The sequence below is a fragment of the Struthio camelus genome, chromosome 4, assembly GCF_040807025.1.
Source record: "Struthio camelus isolate bStrCam1 chromosome 4, bStrCam1.hap1, whole genome shotgun sequence".
In the NCBI taxonomy this organism is placed as follows: domain Eukaryota; kingdom Metazoa; phylum Chordata; class Aves; order Struthioniformes; family Struthionidae; genus Struthio; species Struthio camelus.
In genome coordinates, this window is record NC_090945.1 from 2,411,710 (window position 1) to 2,435,535 (window position 23,826).

Here is a 23,826-nt window from a genome sequence, read left to right on the forward strand (position 1 = left end):
GCAGCAGAGCGTTAGCATCCTCCAGAATGGTTGTTCCAGTTGTCCCAACAACACACGATAGCAACTATTTATACATTCCATTACAGAGCAGTGGGGATTAATTCTTTAAATATGGATTATCTCATTAATGTTGAAACAGCTAGGATATATGGCTAGACTTCTTCCCCTGTGCAATGGGGTCAAGTCCGTAGGATAGCAGAGAATAGTGGGGGGCGGGGGATAGGTCTCCTTTAGTCTTAGCTGGCGGGAGGAAAAGGAAGCAGGATGACTGGGGGATGCAGACTTGATAAAGGTCATTCAAGTAGATGGAAGCTGGTGCAAAGATTAAGGAAATAAGCAGCCTGTCTCCATGCCTATGGAAATTAGAGAAGTGATGGAATTAAATTCCAGCAAGGTTTGCTATTAGGAGACCCCTTACCTGAGGAGGGGTGAGAATTGGAGTAGTCTGCCAGGCAGACGGGGAATCTCTGTCGGGGAAGATCTTTAAGAACAGGCTAAACAAGCACCTGTCGGAAATGATCAGCTCTAGCTGATCCTTCCTTTGGACACAGTGGTGGGCTAGCGGGCCTCCTGAGGTCTCTTCCGACTCCACTGATCATGATTCTGCAAAGACTGATAATTCACAGATACCCTACGTGTCAAAACTATTTCAAGGATGTTTGAAAAAATTGCCCAATTTTTTGCGTAATTCATGCACAACAGAGGCATTCAACAGTGTAGAATCCTACCAGTTGGATGTGGAAACTTGGTTTTCTCATCCAACTTGCTGATTCGATTGCATCTGGGTAACGTGCTTCATACTTCTACCAGCATGGAAGGTGACTTGCAGTGATGCTTACCTGGGGAGCAAACGCCGGATTCACTGAAAATAGCATTTTTGTTCTGTATAGGGGAAGAAATTACTTCTTCATTTTTAAGGAAAAGGTTGCTCTGCACCAGAAGCCTTGCCAATAGATACGGAGGTAGCATTAAGGGTCCGCTGTGCTCCATCTTCCTATTTCCATTTTCTTGCGCGCTCTCAGATGAGCAACTGTTGCTGTGCCTTCTGTAACATTGGAGTCACAGTAGACACAGGAGTGAGGCAAAGGCTAAAAGCTATGACGACTTCTCCCTGTGAGTGAGGTTTGTCACAATCTCTTTCTCTGTTTTTTTGCCTACAGGTCTGCAGCAAGTCTTTAACCAAGATTTTTGTGGAACACGGGTGTGAAGGATACTGTGTGTGTGGATAGATTCCAAGAGACTCTAAAAGGTAATGGATAATGTAGTTTATATCCCAGTCTTTATTAAAGAATTTATTGTGTACCAATTTTCATTAAGTGATGGGAATGCCATGATTAAAAGGAACAGCTGGGTGGAGAAAGCAAAAGGATAATATTATTAACGTATATTTCTTTGCCAAGTTCTTGAGATCTTGTTACAGTATACTACTAATTTCAATACAGACTAGTCCTGGAAATGAATGGATGCAATACCTACGATTTTAATAAGCTAACAGCTGCTTGTCTTGGAAGGCCTGAAGGGAGGAAGATATGGCAGGGAATAAGCAGATGGCTTGAAGGAAGCAATTCGAAAGAGCTAATTATTGTTTGAACTTGCCCTGTAAAGAAGTTCCAGAGGCTAGAAGTAAAATAATAATTGGAAAGACACCAGAACAAAATATCAAATTAAAAAAAAGGCATAACAAAGGGTGCTAAATAATGGCAAAACAGGACAAAAGCCGTAGCAAATGGTCAGGAAAGCCTGCCCCATCACTAGATGGGACTATATTTAATTCTGATGCATGCGTGTGCTAGAACAGATCTGGTATAGAATCAGCCCATGAGGTGGAGGTGGCAGAGAGCTGTCTGTGTGGCCTACGAGTTGCATGGGGCATACTGGACAAGCTGCTCTAATGAGTCTAGGGAGTCTGTCATTTGTGTGTGCTGCGCAGTGGTCTCCAGCAGGTGTTTTGGGGAAAAAGTAAGAAGATATACCTCTTTGGTAAGTCTTGTGGAAGGAACGAGTCTCACAGCCTAAGATGTTATCAAATGGCCCTTGTATTCCAGTGAGGAAAAAATCCTTGTTCTCTCTTGCCATCCATGCTCACTAGCGTGCAATATCCGGAGTCAATGTTATCTTTTGATTTCCAGCATCTTTAAGTCTGTGTCATCTCTGAGCCCTTCAGTGGGTAAGTGATCATACCAAAAAAAAAAAAAAAGTTACTTTCAGTAGGCTGTCAAATCGTGGCAGTCCTGTCATATTGGGAACTGGCATAAAGTAGCACTGCGTTTTTCACTGGTTTTCATTTTACTGTTTTGTTAAGGTGTAACATGGCTGTTCCGACTGGAATGAGTAGGTGTAGGAATGGCCACATGTGTTTAATTAATAATAGTTTTTGCTGGAAAACAAGCTCTGACATTGATCTTTGACAATACCATTATGTATCAACTTCAAAACTTCAAATTTGCAAAGTGTTTCTTGCTTGGAAGCTCAAGGGTCTAGATTTTCAACTAGCAAGTCTGCAATTTCCAGTCTGAAATTAAACTTAGTTTAAAAAACAAAAAACTTCATTTCCACTAAGGGTAGCTGAGAAGTTTGTCCCTGGAAATTAATGTTACCCTAATTTTATCCTTTGATACTCTGTTAAATTTTCTTACCAGTTTTGCTGCTCTCGAGTCAAAGTCAGAGTCTGAGTGCCTTGGAATAAAGCATTTTTCACCCCCAGAGTTCTTAATTCTTATTTACTTGTCTATTGCTATTTTGTTGTTTTTCTTATGATGTAAGGGTAATTCAGATAGCGAATCACATTGTTACTTACAGAATTTTTTGCATTTTGTATTTCGGTAAATGAAATATAAGCAGTTGCACTCTTAATAAACAAACGTTAAGGAGTGTGCAGTACCTTTGATAACCACAGGGATAAACCTCCAGACTTTCCGATTCAGAAAAAGTGAAGCACTCGCGAATCAAATGCCAAAAATATGATGCTTGGTCTAGGTGAAATGCATATCTGCTCAGGCAACCCCTGGCAGGCATAGCCATCTCAGAGGTCACAAGTAAGGGCTTCTCTGGCTGTGATGGTCTTGCACTTGAGTATGGATAGCATATGTTGTCTTTAGTTACACCTGTCCTTAAAGTCCCTCAGCCTTTTAAAAGTCAGCTGACCGCAGTGGCCGGACCACATCGTGGTTAACTTGCATGCTGTCAGCTTTCAGCTCCTCTGGGAATCTTTTAGCTCTACCAAGAAGGATGTCATGGTTTTAGATTCTGAGGTCTGAAGGACTCTGTGATACCAGCAGAGCCGGGTTTGTGTCACGGAGCAATCAACATGATGTGTCGTCCATGCAAAACCCCAGCCGGGTTTGTGTTGCCTTTTTCTGGAAAGGCCCCCGATCCGAACGAAGGCATCTTGTGTTATAAGCTGCTGTTCTGGGAAGTAGAGTCTCCAGTGGCTGGGCTTACAGAAGACAGACATTTCTAAGGCTTAGTATCACCCACTCGTTACCTCCTCTACCATTTCTGTAAAACAAATTGTTTCCATCCTACATTTCCTGTTTTCATTCCATCCTGTGGGATGAATTAGGACAACGTTAAAGTGAAACTGCAGCACTGCATGTTTTAGTTGCGTCTAAGTGTTTTTAAATAAAAATACTGCAGTATTCAAATTTGCATTTTTCTCTCACTTCCTTATTTCATTGTTTATTTTTTAAAACCGATGTTGAACTCTAAAATAAGAGAGACAGTTCTCCTGAAAGTACTCAGCGACTGTAAATTGCACTTGACCCTTATATTTTCCCCATCCTTAGTGCCCCATCTGGTGATGCATAGGAGGTGCTTATGATGCTCAGTAAGGTTTGCTTCTCTCAAATACTGTTTTCCTGGAAGAAAACAGGTTTTGAGAAGGCTTATTTATGTTTCCTTATTCATATATCCACTCAAAATCTAGAATCGTTATAGGAGGAACCTGAGCAATGGTGGAGTCAGGAATAGGCAGTAGTGTGTACTATGTATACTACGTCTTTTAGTTTCCTTTCAGAACAGTAAAGACTGCAGCAGAAGCGCCTTAATCTCACCCTGACATTTTGGCAGTTAAATCCTTGTTCCTGTTAAACCTTTTAAGTGTCAGTCAGGTTCGTCCACTGCTGCAGCGCTTTGCTGCTGAGGTTTGGGTTGAGTCTAGTAGGTGGACTGGCAGGGATGTGTGTGCTATGTATTTTGAAAGATAGGTAGAAAATATCATTGGCCTTTTCATCGCTTTGATGGCAGTGACCAGGTGAGAGGATATCCTGAAGGGGTAACCAGTGTAAACACTCTGTTTAATTGCACAACACAGAGGCTTAGTATCAGTAATCTGTAGAAAATCTAGCTGTAAACTGTCTTACTAGTTTTACTGACTTCAAGCTTATAGCCGCGGACTGTGGCTTATCACAATGACACTTAAGTATTTACTATGCAACCAAAAAGCCACGCAGAATGAAAGTATGACAAAATTGGTTTTATTTGGTCAGAAACAAGAAAGAGAAGGGTAGTAAACATAAACCCTAAATCAAGCAACAATTTCTCAGTGCGCAGCACGCTGTGAAGTTTGCCAGGCTGGCTTCTAGAAGGATTAATTAGTTAATGTATTTAATGTGTCTAGAGTGCTTTGAAAAATATGAAGTGCTTTATAACTGCTAGGAATTTTATTTCTTAATTTGTTAATTGTGTATTTATTTACTTCTAAGAGAAGCAAATACCAAAGCAGATGGCATTTGATACTGAAATTCTTGGCAAGGATTCTTGAGTTTTCAGTCCCCAAGGGACCTGGAAGAGGGCATACTGTCAGGTGATCTCCTGGGTAATGAGATCTTGGAGCATTTTATGCCTTATAAGGTGTGAATGACATCAAGAAGGAAAGACTAGACTGTAATTTTAATTGCTTCCTTATAAATTCACTTGGAGCTATCACTCCAGGTTCGATCTGAGGTGAGATTGAAATGTGCTATGGGCTGTGGAGCATCCTATGTGTGTGTGATGGTGACTGAAGTTCTGTGGTATCACAGTTTGGATGAGTTGGAGATCCTACACAGATATTATAACCTTGGTGTAATCGGAGCGAAAACATTTTTCGGTTTGTATAATACCTAGTGCAGTGTTGTCATAATCCGTATTTGGGACATCAGTATGAAGAGAAATAAAGAGAGCACAATAGTAAGTCCTACCTGCATGGTTTGCATGTAGAAAAAGGCTGACAGTCGCACTGTAACCTACAAATTATAGGAGAGCTGTTGTCCGTTCTTGTTAAATAAGAATCTAGAGAAAGTGACAAATCCATCAACTCTTATAAAGTCATATATAATGTGGCAGCAAATTCAATACATGATGCAGAGACTGCAATTACCCAAGTTACTACATGCCTCCTTCTGCCAGAAACGTCTATACCTTTTCAGCTAGGCTGGAAACAAATCTAAATTTACCATTGTTCAGTAAAGCAGTGAAAAACAAATGTACATGAAATGGAATAAGAATGGATAAAATCAGAGGCCTAAATAGCGTTCTTAGGTCCGTATCTTTGAGGTATTTAGGAGTCTAACTCATGGTGACATATATGAGAAATCAGGTTTGTAAATAGTGTAGGTGGTGAATAGGGGCAGGGCAAGGAGCAAACGTGCGTGCTTACAGAATGTTACTCTCTCTGCTGTTGAAATCTGCCCCGTGTTGCGTTAACAGAATAACACTGCTGCGAAGGAACGTGGGAAAAGGTTTTACTCTGCTTTCTAGGCATTCCCAGGTGCTAGTTTGAGTCCTGGAACCTTGAGTTATTTTCCAGCTTTTCTTGTAAAGTTGCTGTATCATTCATGAAGAAAAGGAGAGCCCTGTGGGTCGGGCTGATTTCTCAGAGGTGAATTTATGAGACAAATAGGGATGCAACAAAAATGTTGTTTCTTCCCTTTAAGTCTTCAAATTGAAATGGGAACCAAAGTGAGCTTCCTTTGCTGTATACATGAAAGAAAGTAGCTGATTTATATACATATAAATAGCCATTGATCCCAGGGATGTGAACTAACTTTATTTAAATTCTCCATCCTTTCTGTGCCGTTTGTTTTCCTTGGTTTGTCTTAAGTAGCAATAGCAGTGCTAGTAGCAAAGTCAGAAAAGGGAAGCCATACCCTGCTATATATACTTACCTACTCACCCATGGAGATGGAGGGGACAAGAAGTGATGTATAGAAGCTCAGTAGTTTACTTTTCTAAAAAATTCAAATGTTGTTTCAAAACTTGTTTTAAAAGATCTGCTCCTTTTATTTACAATACTTTTCATTTCTTCAGTGTTGTGCAGATAATTGAAATATCTTATTTCGTCCCCTAAAGCGGCTTCTGCTTTTGTTGTGATGAATCAGTGGGAGACTTTGTTCCAGAATATATGAAGCACACTTAGAGCTACAGCCACCCAGAGCCTTACGTGCCAGAACAGCCAAGTTTTACTTTTGTGTATCATTCAGTAAGGATCCGTACAGACTGCACAATAGTTCTTTGAGGGAACAGTAAAAGCTAGGATTTTCTTCTTTCTGAAAAGTAACTGCCCTACCCACTAGGCTATAGACGCATTCAATTGTTTTCTCTCCCTCTTCTGTAGGAATTCCCATGGGCACAAGGTGTGCCAAAGAAGGGAAGGAGAAAAAAATGAAAGAATGGGTCTGTAGACTTGCAGGGGAGTACAAGGGAGCTTGGCCTGTGCGTGTAGCCTTGGTTGCAGGCGAGCCCCCACCGTTCAGCAGCAGGGGCCTTCTCCAAGATCATGAGTGATGTCGGCGGCTTTTTTGAAAATTGAACGCCTATGAAACTTGGTTGCCTCTAGGGTAAATTGCAGCTCGCAGCACAACTTTGTATTCAAGGGACTAAATGCAGTTTGTGTCCTCAAAGTCCTTGTCGGTTCGAACCTCTTTGTTAATTGCAGTAATTAGAGTATCAGCTGTTTTCAATAACCTATGAAAATCAATCCAGAGTAATATGAATTATAATGAAAAAGCTGCTCCTAAATATTCCTGGATTTAGATATGATCTCAAAATTCAAGGCTTCTGAATTTTCATGGAAAGTTGTGATTTTTCAGTAGAAAGCAACTTTTCCATTGCGCTTTACTGCTGTCATTTTTCTTTCCCCCTCTCCCTTCTTCTTCTCCGCAGCTGCATGTTAATCTGCTTCTTCCGCAATTACCCTGCTCCTTTTCCAGCCCTCTGCCTATATTTGAAACACTATTATCAAACCCAGCTGTATGGCAGGCTCTTCCAAGTGCGTTCTCTTGTCTAGCACTGCACTGATGCTGACAATACATTGCTGATGGCTCAGCGTGTTGTCTATGGGAATTAGTTAATAAATTGCATTCATTTATTTTAAATTTTCTCACAATAACGGGAGTGAAAACATGCGAAATTTTTGCACATGTAACCTTATGTTCCAGTCAACGTGACCTTTTTCTCCCTCCGTTCTGTTAGCTGCGATGTCCCATCTTGTTTCTGTTGAAAGATTATAGTCTTGCAAGGGTGTACAGCGTCTAGCACAAAGAAGCCAGATCCAGGTCAGAATGTGTTTTGCTGTCATGCAAATAAAAGATATCTAGTGTATTTGCTGTTTTCTGTAAAGCTTTTGTGTGCTCAGCAGACAGTGGGACAGCAGAGCCTGGCTTGAAGCAGCAAGGGCTCGTTCAGGCAGCCTACGGAAGTTCGGGGGCAGAGAGGGAAAGGCGAGGGGAGGCTTTGGAGGCGAATCCCCGTAAGAGCTGTCTGTGCTGTTATTTTTTCAGACACATGGCTGATGAGGAGGTGGGCAGGAAATGTACTCTCTATCCCATTATCAACTCTAGCTGCTCCATTTATTACCGTATAACTGTCGGCACAGCAAATGAAACTCTGATCACACATATGAATGATTAGGCTTTGTTAGCCAGCATACTGTTGCAGGGAAACAGGGCTGTATATTAGCATTCACATCAAAGCTGCATTATTTTTTCCTTAACAATTTTGCATCTTGTTTTGTGCTTTTATCAACACATTTATAAGCAGTGTCCATTGCTTCTGTCCTTACGGTAGCACCATTGTTGCAGTAGATTGGGAAATAGCAGTGATATACGTGTGACTCTGTGTAGCCAGCTGGGGGAGACTGCAAAAGGGTGGCATTTTGTTGTGATTCTCATGGGCCAATGCTGTGTTCATCAGCTAAGAAGTATTTTGCTGGGAGGCTGGGGTTTGTGCCTATTGGGACAGAACGGATATTATCCAACCCGGTTTATACCAGATCTGGCAGCAGTGCTTGAGAAATCTGTGATGTGATCTTCAGCCCCCGGTTCAGAGCTGGAACGGACTGTGACCCACCATATCACGCCACTGTCCGTAGATCCGGTCTGAGAATGGCAGAGCTCACACACCTCTCAGGAGCTCTCTCGGTCATTGCAGCCTCAATTCAGAGAGTCCTGAGTGAGACTGGGAGCTACCGGATCTGTGGTGCAGGCAGGCTTGTGGTGGAAGATTTTTCTTGCAAGGTCAAGAGGCAAATTGTCAGCAGTGTGCAAAAGCCATCAGGTGTCTTGTGCCAGTCTTTTCCTAAAAAGAATCCTAAGCTTTATTCTCCGTGTACCTCCAGCCTGTCTGGGGCAGGGACTAGAGGTCTGTTGCTGTCACTTTAGAAACAGATGAGAACAGATGCAGCCAAAATGTTCGCCTCCTCAAATGTCAGCAATGCGCTGCAATCTTTCCTCATATTCTGCAAGCGGATGTGGTTTATTTTGTGTGCCAGAATGATTGAAGACACCTCTGGAATACCATCACTCACTCCAGAAAGGTTTGCAAAGGATTTATGCCCTTTGTAGGCACAAATGATCCAAATGAATACCTTGTAACCGCCAGTGTTTTATTTCGTAGTGTTGTGTGTTTGCTTTTTAAACAACAACTCCCCCATCACTAAAATATGAGGCGCTCTATGCTAGGGTTTCTGCTGTTCTTCGTTTGGGGAGATTGAGAGAGTGAGAGCTGTGCCTTGCTCTGGATTATTTTCATATTCATCTGAAATTTCAGCTTGCTCCTAGGCACTCAAGGGAGGAGCTGCTTTACAGCACTGAGGTTAACATTCAGTTGAGAGCGGTAGTAAAAATAGCCTGAAGTCTGAAAATGCATCTTTCTCGTGTTGCATTATTCTCTTTTTCTTTTGCCTTAAAGACCAGGTACCTACTTAGGCTCCCTAGGGCTTCTAAAATGTTGCGTTGTTTTCTTTTATTACTCTCACTACCAACTAAAATGAAATTATTTTAGTCTCTGGTGTATTGTACTTGAAAAGACCTACACTGTAATGGAGATACTAACTTTCCGCTGGGACTAGCTGAAAAGAATTTTGCAGTAAAATGTAGGTGTACTGTATTTTAGATCCAGATTGTATCACGCAAATGCCTCTTATTTTTGCATCACAAGAATCATGCTCTTTTTCATAAGTTCCCTCATGTTGCTAGTTTATATATGAAACCGAAAGGGATGTGTTGGAAAGGCTCTCGATAAAATAAGAAGCGACCTGAAAGAGCATAACTGAGAATTTCAAAAGAAGGGACCCTGAGCCTGCATCAGATTTCAAACTGGGTTTGGTTTCCTTTTAAGTCTGTGTGCTGCTCCCTGGTTGGTGGCAGGTGGAAATGGAAGGGCAACGGGGAAAATTCTGCTCGTGCCGTTTGCAGTATAGCCAACACCAGGGTTTCCTAAGTGCTGAGAAGAGATCCTGCGTGTGGTTTCAAGGCCGCGTCAAACGCCTGCCTCAGGAAGAACCGCTGCTTTCTCATCTAAAGCTGTTGTTTCCAACAGCAAACGTATCTTCCTGTCACACATCCTTTCCCGCGCCCATGTCACCGTGTATTTTGTTGCCCATTGGTTTCTGGTGGTGCAAAGGTCTCCTCTGTGCTGTGTGGCCCCCAACCCAGTCTGTGACACGGTTTAGCCATCCCCTAAGCTAGGAATTGCCCTCCCAGGCCTGATTTTGCTTTCCCCGGCAGGCGCCGTTATACGGATGGTGCCGTTTCTGCTCCCCGGTGTGTTGCCATCGGTTCTCCCACGTGCTGGCCATTGCAAGTGTTCCGTTTTGATATTTATCTCCGTTTCATGCTGCTGTCGTGTGCCTTGTGTGCAAAGAAAAGGCCTCCGAGCAGCTTTAGTGGGCTGGCAGCAGGGCTGGTAGGCTATGGCTCTTTGGGATGGTGCACAGCTGGCTCTGTGCTAGGATTTACTGCCAGGTATTGAGCTAGGTGCTGCCTGCCAGGCACACTATCCAGCGGGGCTTGCTGTGCCTCTTACTGCAATTTCGCCTAGCAGCCTACGCATGGAGAGCTTTGACATCTTTGGCCTCAAGCAAGCCAGAGTGGAGAGTCTCTTTGTGAACGTGACACGAGCTGCAACCTGATGTGTCATCTCGGCTCCCTGCAGACAGTCGCCGAGACATGTGTTATGAGAGGGGTCAACACCGCGTTACCTCGCTGATGTCGTGTTGGCTAGGAGAGCGTCATGGGTGAGAGAAGGCTGAGTTGCGTGACTGCGCCCTGCTGACTGAGAGGCAGCAAGCACAAGACAGCTGTGGTTTCCGAACGGTTGAGAACGGTGGCTTTGTCATGGATTTCTTTTTAAAGCAAGGTCTGGGGAAAGGGCTGTGGTGGTATGGTATTACTGAAGCAAGTCCTCCTTTTTCAAGCAAGCGTTTGGGTTGCATAGGCAGGTTTGTTTCACTGACCTCCAGCTGTCGAACAGCTGGGCAGCTAGGCTTCTTCTGTAATCACCGGAGAGAGAGCAGCACCCCCGGATGCTTATCCCTCCCCCTCTTAGTCTGTGTTAAGATGAAACAAAACTCTGGAGGTGCCAGGGGCTGCAGAGAGAGCCTGGAAAGATGCGTTATACTACATGCTTGATGTACGCACATCCAAACGCAGGTGAGGTGACTGCTGCCCATGGGAGTAATCCGTTTCCCTCTCAGTGTGCTGCTTGCACAAGCCATTAGCCAGCTCAGCAATTAGCTTAGAAAATGGGTTTGTTGTTTTAAATGACCCCAGTGGGAATTACTCATCAGCTGTACCTTTCAGCTAGCCTATCTTGCTACCGCTGAGATTCTTGATCTGACCCTAATATCCCAAAGCACAGTGCCTTCAACTCCACTGGGAAAAATTCAGAGGCTTTGCCTCCTTTGGCATGCTCAGGGCTAATCCGATGGGTACGCTAACCGTACAGATGCAGTAGTGTCGTTGACACAAGCACTATTGCTTCATCGTTGAAAAGATGCGCTTGTGCAGGCCTGGTATCCGCAAATCAACCCGTATCACCTGGCTTAATAGCTTCTCCTTTTCTCATACTTCCCTTCTGGCTCTCTTAGTTCTTATGCGTATAATGTTGTAAAACAGGGGATGATTAAAAAAAAGTCACTTAAAAAACAGACCTTTACTAACAAGTAGCTGACCTTAACTGATCCGTCGCTTTATTTTATACTTAAATGGAGATCTCATACTCACTGATTTATAATTTTTATAGACCGTTTCAATTTCTGCTGCAGACTGGGAATTTCTTGATATAATGGGCTCTTTATTAATTGAAAAATGATGATTTATTGCATGGGAATGGGTCAGTTTTCTGACAAAATCCCCGTTTTTAGTAAGATTGGAAAGCATTTAGAGTTTGAGGAAATATCCTTTTTGACATTTTCAAAATGAAAAGAGAAATCTTTTTTTTAACGTTTCCACTGATTTTTCTCCTTTGATACGCAGTCATTTTAATTTCAAAAAATATAAAAGATCAAAATCAAAACAAAGTGTTTAAAAAGTATCAAAATGTTTTGATGTTTTTAAGGTGCAACTTTTAAGAGTTTATCTTAGTGTATGAAAGCATATGATGGCTCTTGCATTTCATCCTGGGGATGGAAAAGATTTCATAATCTGAAAAATGTTTCTGATCTGGGAAAACCATTTTCTCACCAGGTTTGCTAGATTTTCATATTCAGTATTACACAAATCTATCATATCTGCCTTCTTTTCAAAGAAGAGAGAAGATGATTTGAAATTATCTTGTAGGAAAGGTATTTCATAAAGGAAGATCATAAGTATTCCTTGTTTCCTTTGAGTAAGTAATTTCCACACATACCTCTGAAAAATTAAAACAAATATTTCCATTTTCAGACATTTCCTCCTGCAGACTGCAAGATGGTTATGGTTCACTGACTTCACTCAGCCTCCTCTTTTCTCTGGTCACTTTTGATTAGCAAACTCTTCACTTCTAATAACTAACTAAAGCTGATGTGCTCTAATTGTTTAGTTAACTAGATTTTATTGCGTTCTAATGGGAATACTGTACTCTGGGTTATTGGTTGGCCTATCACAGGGATAGTGGGTCATATAAATGTTCTGGTTATTATACAGTGTGCAGACCTGGTTGTGCTTTTGGGTATTGCAGTAGGTTTGCAAGGCTGAGTGCCAAATGAAGCAATAGCGCACCAAGGGGAAATCAAATCAAATGGTTTTACATTTCCAGTGACATGAAGAAAGGATTACCCTTGTTTTACTCGTGCTGAAAAGCAATTATTCTGTAATGAGGATCACAAATTATCATCATAATAATGAAGCCTTGCTATGGCTTTAAATACTTTTAATTTATTACACATATTTGGCATATTATTGACAATCATTACCTTGGATGATTTTACTGGCCATCCTTCTAGTTTTGTGAAATAATCAACAGATTTTAAATGATGACAGTAAAGGATGGAGGCAGGTTACCATGGCTTTATGGAACAAACATACAAAAGGAGCAAAAAGAGCTTTCCTAGAGGTCCTAGAAGGGAACAGATGTCCTTCAGGACAGATAGCATCTTAGTTGCTTCTGGAGGGAAAAAGAGTGGGCCTTAGAGCGACAAAAGTGTTGAAAATGCTCACTGCAGGTTAGATAGGGCCTCTGCCAACTAAAGGCAGTGCATGTTGCATCAGATGCATGTAACATGGAGAACTTGCATGTCAAGATGGAACTTCACCTGAGCTCTCTCTTCTGGGGAATACTGTTCAGCTGGAACCTGTGGAGTTCACAATAGCAAGGAAGAAGGAAAACCAAGGAGGATTGACTGACTGAGGGCAGGCGGCAGAAAACCATTGCACTTCTTATGCTTTGAGGATTGTGAAGGCATCCTTAGTCTTTCTGGTGATGTTTTTGGAGGGTTCACAAGAGCAGGCAGGCTTATGTTGCCCTTGCGGTTCATGTCACTTGAGCTGTCCTGGGCTGGCAGTGGATAAGGAGAGGTAACTCAACAGCAGCCTCTATGCACTTTGACAACCCACAGAGTGAGGAGCTGGGTGAACTTGTCTGCCTTTCCCATGCACATTAGAGAAGAACGATTTGGTGGTTTGGCCACCACCAAAGTAGACTTGCCAGCCCCAAGCTACTTAACCAGTGACCATCAGGAGATGGGGATTGTGAGTCTCCGTAGGGTAACTGTCACTCTCTTGAACACAAGTATGGGCTCTCAAAATTTGAGTGATGGCAAAGCCATAGCACAGTCATATGACAGAGGGCCTCTACTGTGGCCCTGTATGTCTGAAAGGTTTGCACCTCTAGCTGGTTGTCCTGTTTCTTAAGAATGATGATTTCCCACTGGCTGAGCACATCTTCTAGGTCCAGGACCTCCGGTAGACCAAAGGCAAAGCAATCACAGCACAGAAGGCTCCTGGGAAAATCACCGCCCATGAACTCTGCCTCCAATAACAGAACGTCCAGGAAGACTGTATTGGGTTGTTCTCCTGGGTAGCTGCTGCAGGATTAAGAGCACCATTCTGTGCCCTGCTTATTTGACTTAACAATAAGGTCATAAGGCCAAAGAAGGCTTGCTACTGTGTGGGAGGACCCTGTACAGACAGTGGGGGCAGTGGTTGTGACGTGCTACTATCATCTGTGTGAGGTGGATGGACAGCATGCTGTTTCCAAGGGTGCCTTGCTAAAGGACCTGCAGTCCAGAAAGCAAGTGCTTGTGGGATATAGCTTACCATGGAGTCTCTTTGAACAATACGTGCAGGGGAGAGTTTCCTGCAAGGGACCGAACTAGATGCAGTGTGGAGTAAGACTTAGTGAAATGCTTGTAGTATGGATGTGTGGTCCCCAGTGCCAGCTGCTTCTCTGTAGGCATCTAGCCCTGTTGGGCCTTGTTACTTGCTAATGGAGAGGTGGTCCGATTTTACAGGACCAGTAGCTCAGCATTTCCTTTAGCAGTGCTGTAATTAGAAAGTTGCATTATCAGGACAAAACAGAAGCGATCACTTTGTGAAGCACATGAGTAGGATGCTCGTAGTTCCCTTTCTGAGGACCCAAGAGTCTGACTGTGACATAAAAGTAAACTGAAAACATCATATTAAGGGGAATTCTTATTTCACTGCTGCAGGTATCTTGCTGTGTAGCAGTGTGAGTCATCTGGGGAGCTGGCGCTGGGCAGAGATAAGAACAGGACAACAGAGATGACAATTAAACGGTGCCCTGTGACACTCTTAAATGCCCTCTGACTGTGTCTTGGAGGGAGCTGACAGACTTCTTGCTGAAGTAGTAACTCTGAGTACCCTCTGCCACCCTTTCATGGGTGACAAGCTGATGAGAACAGAAATAGCTGTACTAAGCAAAACAGTAAAAGATTTGTATCTGGAGATGGGATGCATCTGCGGTGTGGCAAGGAGTGGTATAGAAGCACCGAATAGTCTTACGCAGCTGCAATTACATTATCTCAGCTTGTTATTGCTGTTATAAATAGAACAGCTGAACAGTAATAAGTACACTGAGCTAGACTCACGTCAAACCCTGCATGAGTGAATATGGTGGAGAAAAGGCATTTTCATTGCCCTTCACAGAGGCCATGCAGAGTAGTGTCCCCACGTTGCAGGGGAATAAGGAGCATAGGAGTCAGTTCACCATGGAGAAGGGACCGTGCTGCAGCCTCCTCGTGGCTCATGGGAGTCGCTATGGGGCTGTCTGCCTCAGAGCCCCGGGGGGACTGTGTCTGACAGGGAGCTGGCTTCTTTCTGAACGCTCAGCTCCATGTCCTGGCTGTTTTCAGGTTTTGGAACTTAAGGTGGCCTGGACCTGGCCCATACGTAAAGATGGGACTACCTGGAAATCCTAGATCATAGAGCCGAATACCACAGGGCAGTTGTTAAATTGTAGACCAGGGAGCTGAAGGAGTTAGAAGGCTCAGGCTGAGCCTTGAGATGAGATGGGGTTTTGCCACTTTCTGACTTCCGTTGGTCTAAAACAGCGCAGCCTTGAGCACCTAGCCGAACATCATGTCACCTGCTTCTGTCATGTTGCCTCCACTCAATGGTTTTTACGGGTGATGACTCTCCAGACCTCTCACAAAATCTTTGAAGAAGATGGTTTTGCTTGCAATTTGGTTGTAGGGATGTTTGTTTCTTGCAGTTGTCTCTTTCAAAAACAAACAGAAAAACTTTGTCTGGAGCTAGAGCGTATATTTTCTCAATTCTTTTTTTTTTTTTTTATTAAATTCTATCTCACTCAGATAACTCTTGACTTCAGGTTTTCATGCTCTCTCTGAAATAATTTCTCACCTATTCTGAGCATTACCATCTTGACCTGGGGTCCATCTTTGAATTCAGCCATTCAAAGGATTCAATACCAGATCACCTTCTGTATTGAAATCTGCCCACGGCTATGTGGGCGTAGCTGCATAAAAGCTATTCTGTAGAGACACAATCTAGTCGAAATACAGAAAAAAATAAAAAGGTGCTTCAGAGTTGGGCCTGAATTGCCAAATTCTTTATTTTTTGCTAAACATGCCTTCAGATATTTTATTTCTCAAACTTTAATGTCACATGGCCTTTTAAAATTTAATCAAAATAGATGCATAATAATACCACGTCATCTCTATTCAAATATGGATAGGTCATAGAAAAAGTATCAGGAAGAAATTATAGCTAAGGTAATAAGGACATTCTCCTTATTCCCTGCGCAATAAAACAGTGTGGCTGTTAAGGAAGGTTTTGCTGCACTGTTCCCTGGGGGCTTTTAGGGACAGGTGTGACAAACATCTGCGGAGGGTGGTGATGGGGTCTTGCCTCCAGCCTCTAAACTTGGAGCGATGGCTTCTCCCACTCTATACTGCTTCATTTTAGAGATGACATGACAGAGTATAACATCTTAGATGAAGTTCAAATGAGGGAACCTTTTCAGGCGTTCTTGGTTCTGACTGCCAAAAGGGGCAACTAAATTGAGACATTTCTGTGGAAGGGTTTGAATTTGCTAAATCAACAGTTCCTAATAGAAGAGCGTTTTCTTAGAAAATGTTGATCTGTCTCTGTCCCGGGTGTCAAAAGGAAGGCTGCCAGGCTACAGAAGCCCAGCACAACCTCTCCGCTGTTTTGGTTATCAATTACCAGTCACACCTGCCCTTTCTTCCCTTCACTTGAACTGAGAGGTTTCAGCTGAACGAGTCAGGAAAGGAAACCATTGTAAGACGTATGACAGATGTCTGCTTTCTGAAGGCCTTGGAGGGAACTTAGCGACTGACTTTGAGCAGACAGGTTTGACTTTGGTAACTCCTCAAATAGGCATATGATAATATGGAGTCTACATTAATTGTGATAGTACGATACATGCTGCTGTGCTTTCTTTAGAAACTACTAATATTGTGCATGTGTCTGTGTCTTGTACCTACATGGCTACCTGAAAATATGCACTAATGTGCTGTCTTGGAAAAGTAGAAGTATAATGACTCTAACTGCCTCTAATTGATAGCAACAGATGTGATTCATCCTTGAGTCCTAAAGGGATATTAGCTGGTTTCGTACTGATGCAATTCCACAGTAACTCCAAACCTCTGCCTGGAACAGAACAAACTTGCTAGGGCTGGTAGTTTTGGTTAGCAGAGGTATGATTGCACACAGCATTTCTGGAAAAGAGCTAGCAACAAAACATAAATAATCCAGCACAGTATCAATACTCAGAAGGAAGCAGTTGTCTTCTGTCTCTGCCAGTCCCCCCTAAGGACCAAACTTGAAGCGACTGGGAACACCCGTACCTCCCATTGACTTGCCTAAGAGTTGCAGGAGCAAAGCGTCATTCAAGATCAGTGAGCCCGGCTCATTTGCCTGTGTCATCTGCTGCTGTTCTCCTGACATACAGAATTTCTCACTTTCTGGTGCCTTTCTTAACAAAAACGGAGCAAGATCTCGGATGCATCCTGGGAGCAAAAGCCATTTGCAGGATCTCACTCGTCCTGCTTTCATTCTTCACCTTTTCCACTGGCATTAGAGATGTCAGGGACAGCAGCAAGCTCTGCCACTAGAGCCATGCTTAGATGAATTCCGAGGCAGCACTGCTCTGCAGAGACATCACAGCAACATGAAGAGAGAGAGTGATAGGTTTTATAAGCCAGTTGCACAGGCTGAGTGTTAAGTGCAGGCAATATTTCATAAAAGAAATATATGTTTAATGGCTGTAAAGCAGTTTCTGAGGATACTTTAAAATCTGCTCTGTGAAAACGTTTGTGTAATCCTAAGGGTGCTTGAAATAATTTTTTTAAATAAAAATACCAGCGGGGTTATTTATAAATTGATTTGCAGAGTATCCGTTATACTTTGTGGCACTGTTGGAAGGTGATAAGCTTCATGGCTCAGATACAAACCCTGCTCTTCTCTCCGGCAGTTTACCCGGTGCTCCATGTTTACAGCTCAATCATTCAAATGTAGAACCTTTAAGTATGTAAGTGTTTAACCTTCTTAAGAACCCACATGTTGGAAAGATGGAACTTGGGGATGCATTTGTTATTCCCTCCTCACAGTCAATGGCAGCAGTGGCCATGTCAAAATCTTAAGAAGGGCGCCCACTGCTTTCGAGGCAGAGTGGAAGCTCTGCCCTACTAATTCACAGAGCCTCTCTATTTCAAGGACTCTACTATCGTGATGATACATGGAGACAAGGGATGATACACAGGTCGTGACATCTTTATAAAGCTATGTGAAAGCAAACAATAGCAACATTTGGAGGCACTGTAGTATCTGTAGGTCTGTCACTCTCCCCCTTGTCACTCTCCTTCTCTTGTGCACACACCACTTGGCTTTGCTGTGCCTCTGCTCTGCTCCTGTCCCTGCTCCTCTCAGCAGGGAGTTGTCACTTGCATGGCCCCTCATCTCTGGTAGTGAAGAAAGAGCACCAGGCTGGAGCTGGAGAAGAGGATGAGATGCACCTCTGCTCTCATCCGTAACCTTATAAAGTCTTACAAGCACCCTCAAAGGTTAAGAGTACCTGGTGATATCATGGAAGTGTTTTTAGGATTGGGGGGAAGCATTCCTGCCGTGGAAAACTCAAATGATACTGCCCAGCCCTACTTCTCCCTACTCCCTCAGCTCATTTCCACTGTCACTACAAACCCTAGAATTAAAATTATGGATTAAAATCAAAAGTTGCACAGGGAGCAGGAGAATGAGCGAAGCCTGGTTTCCTTCAGGCTTGTCACGTTTGTCTCCTAAACACCTTCCTTCACTGCAACTACTACAGCTTTCTCCTGTAGCTGTGCAGCCCCTCATCAGTAGGAGACAGCACTGCTGATGGCCACTCCAGAGCTAAGCTGCTGCTGCCAGCAACATACAAGACAGTGTTTTCATGCTTTTCGCTCCATGGGGCTATTGGCACAGTTGCTTTCCTCTACCAGGCTATGAAGCATGTTCAGAACTTAATTACATTTAAAACTTTCAGACTTGTTGGGAAATGGCTAATTAAAATACATTATTTTCTTAGGAAGCCAGACAAATAAACAGCTCTGGGGTCTACCTGCTCTGTAATTCAGAAAACAGGAAAGAAGCAGAATGTCTCTGCTATAATTCCAGTAGAAATAACGACTAATTCTCCTGCTGTAGTACCAAGGTGTCTCTTGCAATTCTAATGAAGACTCTCGCTGTCAAAAGTTACAGAAAGCTCCGTACTGTCTTATGCCTTCAGGCTTCAAGCAGAGCATGTAGTCTACGCAGATTCTCGCAAAAAGAACGTTAACACCAGCGTTAAAGCTTGGTGGTCTATGGGTAATTAAAAAAAGAAAAGGCAGCAGGTCCCAGGAACCTGATATATTCCCTGTTGCATGATATATTGCCACATTTGCTGTGATGTATCTGGTTATGTTGCTCTACAAGCCGGCTTCCCTCGCCCATAGCTTACCAAATACTGGCTCTTATTCCTTGGTCTCAATGTTTATTCCAGAGCAATCTCTCCTACCTGAAAGGAATTTGGAGCCACAAATCAGTGCATTAAAGTTTCTTGTCGTCAGCTGTTGGTAATATCACTGCTTAATAATGTGATGTGGTCAGTGTGGTGTCCTTATGCTTGTATTTGCATGTCTTGATGCGCATACAGGCATCACTGGGTGAAACACTAAGGCCTCTCCTCGGGGTCAGGCCGTTTCCTGGCCGTCAGAACGAGGGAGGTCCGTGCTGTGCCCTCTGATGATTGTGCAAGGCGAAAGGACGGGGCAGCGCTCTCGGGCAGTGCGCTCAGGGAAGCTGGAGAAAGGCTTGACACGGTGAATTTGTGGCTTGATGCACGCCACCCAGGCTATGGCATGTTCCTGCTGAAGAGCTGGTGTGTGACAGGCCTGTCGCTCTGCTGACATGCAGGCCATATGTCACACAACAGCGCAGTGTTAGTGCAGCGTGTTGCAGCAGTCTGTATTGATTGGGATTGCAGTGTGCCTGGCCTATTTGATAGACAGCTTTTCCATGGAGAGACCAGAGGAAGGCTAAGCTGTCTGTGCCTCGCAGATTCAGCTAAAGGATATTTTATTTCTCGTACAATGCTGATCTTAGTAGCTCTCTGCTGTATTCTGTGCCTAGAAAAGAAGCCTGCTGAGCGATGGAACACCGTCCAAATGTATGTGGTAGTATAGTTCAAACAACCGAGGAAAAACACCCCATAGGTGACGGTGATTAATACATGCTCGTTAGAGGTGGAGATACATAAACATTGCTTCTGTCACAGCTGCAGATAGTGCCTGCTATAGTGGGAAAGCGATACTCGGCATAAGCTGCTCTGTTCTTCAGCTGAGCAGAGGTACGCAGGCACCTTCTTGGGATAGTGACATTTATCATTACCATGGTCAAAGTCACGTCCAAATAATTTTACTGCCTGTTAATCTGACATCATGCAGTGGCAGTGGCAGCAAGATATATGATCTCAATGTTTACTATTTCCCTGCTAGTAATTTTTTGCACTGCTGGCATCATAAGCTGTTGCATTTTGAGGAAGCTCATAGAGGATAACCTGGCAAAACTCCCATTGAAGCCAAGGTTTTGTGTGAGCAGGGACACCAGGAGCGGTGCCAGCGTTTTCCCCTGTCAAACTCTGTTGTAAGAAATGAGAGAGGTGACTTACTGTAATCCTAGATAGAGAGCAGCTCCAAAGATGACATGCTCAAAAAAATTAAGAAAATGAATCCAGCAAGGAGGAGAAAAGCTTGTCTCTTTGACATCTTTCTTAGCTCTTTGTCCAGCGTATATGATTATTTTCTAGCTTCCTTTGTTAATTTTTTTTTTCTATTTATTTGGACAATTCTACCTTGACAACTCCTTAAATTATCATTAGCCTCTATGAGCAGTGATATAGGATACAAGAACTCTTCGGTTCACTCTTGTTATTTTCACTTTTCCCAGTCCTTTTAAATGACGTGCATTGTGCTGTCAAATTCCTTGAGAACATATTCCTTTAAACGAAGACTCCTGGTAGTTACAACCTCTGTTAGAACTCTGGCTGCATCAAACCCCCAGTTAGGTATTTCTCTTTCAGATTCCTGTTGCCTCATCTCCTTTACAGCAACCTTTATATCTTAGATTTCATCAATCTTACCTCATAAATGAAGTGACAGAGCAGCCTCACTTAAAAATACTCAGACAATAATGTCTAACACTGTTCTCTCTGGTTTAATGACTAAATCGTCACAAAAAATGAATGATAACTTATGCAAAATATCTTCAATACAAAATTTCAATTAGAAATACTCAGGGTGTTCATATTAAAAAGCGCTGTATAAAACTAGGGGGGAAAAGACTACTTTTAACTGTCATTACAGTGAAGTGAATACTTTTCTCCTTGGAGATTTTTCTCTATTGACATCGGGCCAGACTTAGATGTTTTGTTGCTCTAATTCCTGTACAGTTGCTTAGACCGATGCAAGATGAAGCACAAGCAACACCAAATCTAAACAGGGCTGAAAGTTTTCTTGGTGTTGGTGGAAATTGCTCTGCGAAGGGCAGGTTGTTTCACATACGCCTTTGGTCTGAGAAAGAAAAAAACAGTCCAAGCTGTTCACCTTCCCCCTCAGCTGTGCCTCTGTCTTTACCCGTTGAGCTCCTGTAACGAAATCATGACTGCCACAATTCCAAAGACTCAAGGATTTCCTTGTGGAAAAGTTTCACTGCAGATGATGTGGATGCTTCGTCCAAAGTCTGTGAAATCCAGTCCTTGCTGTCATTGCTTCGGATGTTTTGATGCAGGAAGAGACCATTCTGCATCATCAGATCCATCTACCTCCTGCATAGCCAAGCCCTCAGAATTCCTCCCTGAGCTTCTTTCCATTTGTAGAACTGGAGGCTATTTTTAGGCTGGGTTTACCAGTTTAAATGATGGTGAATCCACCATTTCTCGGCTTGTTGTTCCAACAATTAACTAGTCATTGTTAACGGACTGTAGCTAGAATGGAAAGAAAAGCTCTGGACAGAGACATAGTTTCCCATTTGGTTCAATCAATTCAGGGTGGATAGGGCAGGTTGATGGTTACACGATGTTTGGTTGGTTCCAGTTTGTTACCAGCATGTCTGACCCAGGCAGTTAACAGCAGCATACCCAGAAGTGATGAGGTCCTGGCGGCTTTGCAACTGCTGGTTAGTTGCTTTCTAGCGTCAATAGTGATTTTGTTAACAGGAGACTTCTTCCCAAAGGCTTTGCCAAATAGCTTGCCTTGAATGGCTAAACCTTATAAGCAGCTTCATTTAAATAAAAGTGGGCATAATAAGTTAAGTGAAAAATCAAAGAAACTGAATTGTTTGAGTAGATGTATAAAAACAGTGTGGCAGAAAATCAAACTGTGCCTTTCTCCCTTTGCTTTCATATTGATTTTAAGGAAAAGCGGCAGCAGTTTGTTTCCCCGGTTTTCTTGGTCATAAATTCTCCACCTTCCTTAATGATTAAAATCTTGCTCCGTCGCAAATGGGGTTGTTTTGTGTATGGGAAATATAAACCTTTGGAGATAAATAGGCAGTTCCTCCCCCCAGTTAAATTTTATTTGAGAACTCTCATTTTCTGTGCTAACGTAGCTGATCCAAAGTCTCTCTGCCAGAGTCCCTTACTGGCTCTGATGACAAAAGAGCACTTACTCCTCAATGTGTAGTGCCTACATGAAAGAAGATACTTTCAAGGCATAGCATAAAAGTGACATGACTTACCAGCCAGTGTCCTAGTCTCGTGTCAATCTGCGGTCAGTAGTTGTGCTGATCCTGAGGTGGGAGAGATGAGTGGTTGTTTATATCCTTGATGGCAGGAAGAAGCAGAGCACCTGAAAGGCTTGCGTGGAAGGGAGCAAATGTTGAATCAGGCTTGGTTTTCTAAGGAACCAGAATGGCAGCTAGAAACATACACAAAATTACTTAAATCCCCTTCTCCTCTGTCTCGTTACTTCATCTCTGAATGCTCTCTTGGCCAATTTACAATGGTGACAGGCAGGTTTAATTAAGACATTAAACTTGAAGTTGTTTTAATTATTGGTTTCTAATTACTGGATTTTTCCCTGGTTCCATCCTTTTTTGTATTTGATTGTTTCCTGCAATGTGGTCTAATAATACATCCCTGCTGTAAAAGCAGCATTGGCTAAGTAAATGTTCCATTATTCTGTATGGAGTGGATGTCCTGTAGGCTAACGTTTCATCAGGAATCACATCAGCTGTTTTGCTGTCAGTATGTGTTAATTGTAATGGGCATTGTGTGTGGAGGTTCTCCCTTGCGCAAATGGGGAAGTGTTTGGGACACTTAGTGGTACCCCCTCTTTGTAAAGGCCTCCCAAGAGCTCTGTTTTTTCTGTAATTACTGGTGCTCTTATTCCTCTGCAACTAGAGGTAGTAAGTATCAAGAGCAAGCGCAGAACCCTAAATAACAAAAGATGGCAAAAAACAATGTAGCCTTCCTATCGTAAGAGCAGCGGCAACCTTTGGCATGTGTAGCTGTGCAGCAAGGAGTTGGGAAGCTGAAGGCACCTTCTTACTGGATCAGCCATCTTGCAGCACATCATGTGGTGGGAGGGCGTTAGCTAGCCACATCATGGAATTTTTTTTCCTGTGGATATGCACACCACAGGGGCAAATGCAGTACGGATCAAGGTCCCGACCCTGGGCAACTCTAGCAGCAGCAGCAGCAGTGAAGCTATCTCAGGGTAGGCGTCATGCAAAATTGCATGAGTTTCCTGCAGACTCCTTGTATATCCTGGGCTGCTGACCTACTGCTGCCAGGTCTATTCCAGCTAGCTTGATAAAGTTAAAACTAACCTACCTAGGACCTAACCACACTAGAGTCACACTGCCTCACTAGAAACAGCAGGGCTAGTTCTTATGAAGCAAACAGTTGCAGGATTAAAAAGAGGACACATCAGGTTTAGGTCCCATAATCAGGCACATCTGTCTTCCTCATAGATCCACTGGTCGCCCCTCCTACTTCACTGTCCTTGTGTATCTCCACTGAGTGGTGTTCCTTCTGACTCTGTTCTGGTTTGTAACAGGTTAAATCAATCAACGTTCTCCCTTCTGAAATAGTCCCTTCCTCCAAAAATTTTCAGCCTACTGGCTTATG

At 43.1% G+C, this 23,826-nt stretch overlaps 1 long non-coding RNA gene across 1 annotated transcript in view; it reads left to right on the forward strand.

The window, feature by feature from the left end:
• Window positions 1-23,826, forward strand: part of LOC104149862 (uncharacterized) — a 257,799-nt gene that overhangs the window by 32,801 nt on the left and 201,172 nt on the right. The window contains exon 2 of the long non-coding RNA XR_695406.2: window positions 1,161-1,249. This is a non-coding gene — a long non-coding RNA (uncharacterized lncRNA). The remainder of the gene's footprint in view (window positions 1-1,160; window positions 1,250-23,826) is intronic.